Genomic DNA, 7,571 nt, shown 5'->3' on the forward strand with positions numbered 1-7,571 from the left:
GCATGCCAGGTAATAATAAGTGCTATGAAGAATAATAAAGGAAGGTGAGAGGATAGTAAACAGAGGTGGTCACTGTGTTAGATAGGTCAGAGACTACCTCTCTGAAGAGGTAGCATCGGCCAGAGACCTGGGTGAGTTGGCAGAGGGCTGGGAGAAGAGCGTTTCAGGCAGAAAGGAGGGCGAGGCGTTGAGGTGGGAGCATGCCTGGTGTGGCCAATCACGAGTAAGGCCCCAGGTGGCCAAGAGCTGTGAGCGAGGAGAGAAGAGGGAGGTCAGAGGAGCTGAGGCTGGGGCCAGGTCAGGTTGGGCCATGTAAACCGAGGTAAGAGCAATGTTAAACGGAGTCCATAATGGCAGCCTCCTTTTAGGGTTTGTTGTTTGGGTAAATGAGATCAGGAATGCTAGAGATGTGACATTCAATAAGTACTCAGTATGCATCAACCATTACACCCATGGGAGAAAGAAGATAATAAAGCTATGAGCCAAGCATTAAGAAAGCAGAGCAGAGGGCTCTAAGGAAAGTCACCAAAATGAAACAATTCATACCCTCGAGGAGTTTAAAATATAGTAGGAGAAATAAAATGATAATCTAAATATATACCCATAGTAGATATTATAGGGCGTGAGCACTGGGAAAGCTCCACCTTCTGCATTTCAAAAATCGGTATCATGATTTTTTCCCCTTGAAGATGAATGTAAGGTCCATGAGAGCAGATGTGGGCCTTTCTTACTGCAGTGTCCCTGAGGCCAAGCACAGTGCCGTGCTCATAGGAAGTATTTACTCGATAGCTGTCTGATTCTACAAACTGATCTGGTGAGTGTGGCCACACATATGGAAACACTTTTAACTTTTTAGTACTGACAATATTAGTTTCTTAAACTTTCAGACAGAAATAATATGATTTTTTACATATTCATGGAGCCAATTCATTAAATGTTTAACTAGGTCACTGGGATTCTTCAAAACTAATGACAAAGAATCTCTTTAATGCAGTAGAGTAGTTATGAGGAAATATCAGTTGTCCTCTGAAAAAAGATAGCAAGGCTCCTTGTGAGACACAACCCCAATTATACCGCATGGTCCCTAGCATTGGGGTCCCCATCTAGTTTGCTTTGTTTGAGACCAGGCTCCATAGAACAAAAGGATACCAGAAGCCCTCAGAGGTCATTCTGGCCAGCTCTCACAAGCAGGGTGCTTGTACTGTAAATCAGTGTTAAGATTTAAGAAACAAAAAACAAAAACCTATATAATTTCCCAGCCCTATCCGGGTTAAGGACCATTATTCCCAATCCAGATGCAGAGCTGGGGATTAGTTTAGCCATGGCTACGGGGCACATGATGTTGTCAAATCATTCAATAGAGATACTGTTCAATTCATCTCTCTATTGGTCAAGAGCAGCCACTAGGGGCCTCTTTGAGTATCCGGCAATGACTGTCAGAGTATGGGGGTGGGGACCTGTGGGTGAAGCATGTCTCAGGGATTCACACAGCTGGTAGAAGAGTTTTTCTAAGCTTGAGGGAGAAATTCAGAAGCTAGTAAAGGTGGAAGGGGGATGGGGACTAACCCAGCAATCAGCCTCAAACTGAGTTGCTAGGAAACAGGAAGATCTTGATACAGTGGGATCCTGGGAATCAAGGCTAGATGAAATAGGGAAAAGGTAGGAGAAGAAATAAAACATGAATGATTTCAGTAATGTGCAAGGGAAATGCTTGAATTGTCAAGGTGCCAAGCTCATTTTAAAAAGCAATACCAAAAAAGTGAAATGAAACGGGGCATTTGGAAAGAGATGAGAAATGTGAACAACAGAAATGGAGGAAAGGTCGAAGCTAGCAGAGGGGTCTCTCATTGTACAAACGTGCCTGCAACTAGCCGCACTCTCCCCTGAGCAGCCTGGCCCCTCTCTCGCAGCAGTTACTAGAGGTCCTGATAGTACAGCCATAGGAAGTTCTGTGGCAAACCTTGGAGCCTTGTAAAATCTCTAAGGCTGGTGTTCCGAAAGAAAAGATGTTATAACCTACTGAGGGAAGCTGAACCCCAGAACAAAAGACCTGACTGAACCTGAAATCTTGCCCACAACACTCTCTGAACTTTCTGCTCTGTGAAATAGCTGCTTATATTTCCTGAAATTCTACTAGTTAAAGATGCATATATATCACTGTATACCTTCTTTTTAAAAGACAAAAAGCTCATGGAGATGTAAAGTACAGCATAGGGAATAGAGTCAATAATATTGTAATAACCATGCATGGTATCAGATGGGTACTAGATTTATTGAGGTGATCGCTTTGCAAGTTACATAAATGTGTAATCACTATGTTGTACACCTGAAACTAATATAATATTGTATATAACTGTAACTGAAAAATATTTTTGAACTATTATGAAAAAATAAAAACTTCCAGGATGTTATTAGAGGTATTAGCTAGCCATTCATACATTAGTATAAATTAGCTCTATCAACTTTTTTTCTAACATCTAGCTGAGATCATTTGCTCTAAGGGAAAGGGAGTTTTCATTAAGGATGAAAGTTAACAAGTGACTTTATATTTGCTTATGTATTTTTTACACTATATTATTGCTACTTCTGAAAAGGAGTTGAACCAGAAGGTAGGGGGTGAGGGAGGAGGGGAGAAGTAGTTGGGGTAAAGGGGGTCAAATATAGTGGGGTGGAGGAGGGTGAAGTAGGTAAAGGAGATCAAACATGTGGTAGCTGAAGGAAACTGGACTTTGGATGATAATCACACAATAGAATATATAGACGTCAAACTATAATGTACACCTGAAAATTATATAATTGTATTAATCAATGTTACCCCAATCGACTTAATAATAAATAAATAAATAAAAATAAAAATGAATGAAAAGGAGTTGAGACAGCAAATATTTTTGCATTTCGAAGATTTTATGGAATAAGATAGATTGATTCTACTCTCACCTCTCCCTCTTATATATACACAAAATACTGGCACTCATTATAGTTGAAGGTATAGTTGGAACATGATTGTAGGGGAAGGCATGGAAACTCAAAGTGAAGTGATTTCTAATAACGAAGAAATTAAATGCTTCCTGCTAGTTAAACTATGAAATCTGCATATGTTGGAACAGAACAGAGTGAACGATATTATAGCAATTTTAAAGAGTTAAATGGCTCCCAAGCCTACCAATTTTGGCTTTAAATTGATTGAAGAAATCACCACAGTTAGAATAAAAACATTATCTAGCAAAGGGCCAGAAGGTCTAGGAAAGGAAGAATGAAAGAAGGAAGCCCTGAGTCCTGATTATGCATGCTATGGCCAGAGGAGAGAATAATGGGGCCTAAAGATGTCCCATCCCATTTTTACTGGTTGAATCCCTGATTTAAGTGAGGCCTACCACATAGCTTTCTGATCGCTTTCAGCTCCCCTTGCAGATTTGCTTCCAAGGAGGAAAAGCAGCAACACGCTTATTCACAGGGCTCAATACCCAGCAATGTTGGTGAGGACCTGCCATTCTGGTTGGTACATCAAGCTGGTATAAGTTTGTTTAACATGGGTCAGACTCTGAACTCCAATCGTATCTGGCTCTAAAGCTACAAGAGCTTTCATGTACGAGACCTAATTATTATAAACTGTGGTTTAAGATTAGAACTGCTTTAATAAAGGGGGGTTAGGGGAAATCCCACTTCTCTTCCTATTTCTCTTCCTATCCCAGTCCCCGCCTTCTGTATCACAGAGATATTCTGTTCCTATATCCCTCATTTGCATTACAATTAAACTTCATTATGGATAAAATGGCTTCAGAGGGATATACTGAATCCTCGCCACCCCGCATTGTTTCTATAAGAAAAAAATATTGTTAATTCCAATAGCTTTTTTTGAAATGAATTTTGGACTGTGACCCAGTTATAACTTGGAGACATTTTGTTCCTGTAAATTGGTCTTCCTAGCCAACATCCAGGAGCTGGCTGGGAAACGCACTCAGTAAATAACTCTCAGTGGTTTGGAGGGCAGAGAAGGTTCTAGAAGAGATGAGTCAGGCTAGGGGGTGGATAGCATGGAGAGGAAAGGAACAGGGAGCCAAGCAATATTCTGAAAATGGAATTTGTACCCAGCCAGAAATATCTATTTCATCAGGCCTGGCTAAAGACTTTCCGAAATGATGAAGCAAATATTAACAGAGAAATCTTTAAAAGCCTCTCTCAGGGAAGATTACATTCTTCTCAGTGATAAGGCAGGTGGGTTTATAAAGAACACGATTTTCCAGGCAGCCTTGATAAAGCCTTATTCTCCCCTCCAGACCTAAAAATTGAAGTTTTGTATCCCTGTAAGAATACAGTATCTGATACAGTGCCTCGCCCAACTGCTCCTGCCCAATGGCTGAGATGAACACGATGATGTCACAATGACTGTAACAAAACAAAAGGACAAAGTTCAGCTTACTTCAGAGCTCTCAAATGGAAATGGTGGGCTGGGGTACTAACTGGGCTCCCTCTCGCTTAGCTAGTTGGTGAGTCTAAGTGTATGGGCTTCTGTTTGGCAGGTGTGAGAGAGGACTGGGATGAACCAGAAGCTATTGAAAGAGAGAAAAGTCATAACAATGTAGTTACCACAACACTTTTATCCTGAAATGAAGCATGAAGCTCCTTTTCAAGGGGATCATAATAGCAGTTCTGTCAGACCGCCACGATTCTACATACTAAAAGCTTCATTCATTCAACCATTCAACAAACGTTTATTTGCTGTCCACTGGGTTCCAGGCACTGCTGGTCTAGGAGAGGCAACAGAAAGTACACAGTTGCAATCTTGTAGGAAGAGGGAATGTGCCCAAGGGCCTTCGAAAGTATAGAGGACAGTGTGTGTAGAGGAATGAAAATGAGACATGGCCCCAGGCAGGTTTAGCCTCAGATGGTCGGTCACTCACAAAGAAGAGAACAGTGCCTGCAAAATGGGATGGGGCAGAAAGGCTGAATTTGATTCTGCCTGGGAAAATAAGTAAATAAATAAACACTCAAAACCGAACCCAAGCAAGCCACACCAAATAAATAGGCACGAAGGATGACCACCTTGCAGTATGCACGTGAGGGAGCCCAGACAATGGCCCAAAGTGACAGGGAGCCGGAGCTTTCACGTGGAGAACAAGGATTAGCCTGATGGGGCAGAACTCACTGCTGTGTTGACAGTGCCTGTCAACGTCCATTTACTCAGCGTCCCCTCCACTTGAGAGAGCTGATGCAGCTTCCCAAATTATCTGACAACTAAGGAGACTCTGGCAGGGCAGTCACAGAACAGGACAGACTGGTTTCGGCTTGAGGCTAGGCAAGCATTCCAGCTCTGGGCTCAGAGCTGAACTTCTAGCAGAGCTCTGTCACGTCAGTATCCTCATCTGTAGAACGGGGAGAATAACAGCACCTACTTCAGAATTTTTTCAGAGCAAGGATTACGTAAAATAATTGCTATACCGAGCTTAGCGCATGATAAGCAGTTGGGATATTTCAGCCATTATGGTTACCAGCAATGAAGGAGAGCTATTTTATTTCCTTTTGGTGTCTGGGAAGAGGGTGCTGCCCTGGGTGTCAATGGGATGCAGGTCTGCAGTGCGTTGGTGCGACAGAAACCAGCCAGGGAAGGGGACTGCACTCCTGCCTCATGCTCCTCACCTGCTCAAGCCCCGTCCTCTGGGGCCACACTAATTAAGCAAGGAATGGTGGTCATCAGTCCTGGCCCTTGTGGGCCCATTCCCCCAAAGACCCGCGCCTCCCTGGACCCACACCCACATACTTGGAGATAAACTTCAAGGCTGTTGTGGATAGACATAAGGTAAGGGAAAAAGGAAAGGAAAGTATCCAGGAGGCCTCCTTTTGAAGAAAATAAGGGTCCTTCCTAATATGGGAGAGAAGGGAAAAGACGGGGATTTGGTCAGAAAACGCCTCCATAGATCTAATAAACTATCGTAGCATGAGGGCAAAGATACTGAGGTGCTCTTGAGGTCTCTGAGAGGAGGGGAAACCAAGGCTTAAGAATGAAAAGGCATTAAGGGCCTCAGGCACATTAAGGGCCAGCTAGCTTGTTGGCCGACAGGAGCTGGGAGCCTGTATCATGGCCAGGCCACACCCAGAGTTCCGGTAAAAAGCAACAGCAACAGGTCAGGAGCTGTCCAGAATGTAGAACTAGCAACAGTCAAAGATCTTGTGAAAAGAAATGCAGAGGATCTGGAAAGCGTTCAGAGATGCAGGCCAAATGAGGAGAGGACAGGGCAAATGGGTGGTAAATGGCAGGACCAGATCATCGCCCCCGAAGGAATCGGGGGCGGGTGGGGGCGAGGGCGGCGAGAGCATCCGCCTCACTTAAAGGAACAGTGAAAAAACGATCCATACTAATTAATATGGGGGTGTTCTTTTGAATTCATTCATTCAAATAAGGATCTCCCTGAGAGTCTGGAAATTAATGTCAAACAAAGGATTGCAGTTGAGATGTATGAACTTACTCAATCAGAGATCCTCAGTCCATTGTCTTGCTTACAGCTTCTGGTCTCCGCCCTATTCCTGGGGATAGATACATCACCTCTAAGAGCATTGCCGAGACCTGCCCAAGTGGAGCTTCTCTGCGGGACTGCCTGGCTGTTCAAACCCCTGAAGGGAAGGAAGATAGTGTTTGGATTCACAGCGCCTTACCAGGCATACCTGAAGGTTGGAGCTGAGAATGTTTGACCCTTCCTTTTATATCTTTTAATCATCTGAAGACCCCATTAGAATCAATCAGCCTGGTTGCAGCCGGTCAAAATGTCAAGAAGTTAGACACCCAGAGATGAGCGTAATGTTACAAAAAGAAAATAAATAAAGGAAATAAATAAAGGCTATGGGTAGTCCCTGATTAAGATTATTAGTCATCTCTCATAAATTCCTAGTTTTTTCCTTAATTCAAAAGTTGTCAATCTAGGTAAGAATCCTGACATCGGGATTCCTAGATAGAAACCTCTTTATCAGGATACAGTGGTCAAAGGGAAACCTGGTATAACCCTCCTGCTTCCTGCCCCCGTGCCCCAACCATCCTACATCCACCCTGAACCCTAAGTGTAGGCTATTTTCTGCAGCCAGGGCTCTGGAGTCTTGGGAATATTTTGAGATAAAAAATAATGGAGGCCATGCCACCCTGGATGTGCCCGATCTCATCTGATCTCAAAAGCTAAGCAAGGTTGGGCCTGGTTAGTACTTGGATGGGAGACCACCGAGGAATACCAGGTACTGTAGGCATTAAAAAAAAAAATGGATATATTAGAACCTATTCTAGACACCTGACCTTTGCTGGGACCCCATAATTATTCATCATGAAAGTGGCAGAGCAAGAATGAAATCTGGGATGCTCAAAAGATACCCACAATTAATTAGCACAGAACTTTTATGCCTCTGATTCCCTACTTGCAGTTAAAAAGGAGAAAAAGTCCCTGCTCAGTCAGTGAGCCCTCATGCCTTGTCAACATTCTTCTTGCAGCCGTTCACCAAATATTCTCCCCCTTCTCATACTGAGCAGCTCGGTGCCATGGGAACTTCTCAGTCCCCTTCCCGTTCACATGCATCTGGCCCAGGAGCTGTGT

At 43.4% G+C, this 7,571-nt stretch overlaps 1 pseudogene; it reads left to right on the plus strand.

Annotated features, from left to right (window-relative positions):
- The first annotated feature begins 7,111 nt into the window (after positions 1-7,111).
- On the plus strand, positions 7,112-7,230 carry LOC118607661 (annotated as a pseudogene).
- The last annotated feature ends 341 nt before the right edge of the window (positions 7,231-7,571 follow it).

Source organism: Rousettus aegyptiacus, unplaced genomic scaffold (assembly GCF_014176215.1).
Source record: "Rousettus aegyptiacus isolate mRouAeg1 unplaced genomic scaffold, mRouAeg1.p scaffold_m13_p_8, whole genome shotgun sequence".
NCBI classification, from domain to species: domain Eukaryota; kingdom Metazoa; phylum Chordata; class Mammalia; order Chiroptera; family Pteropodidae; genus Rousettus; species Rousettus aegyptiacus.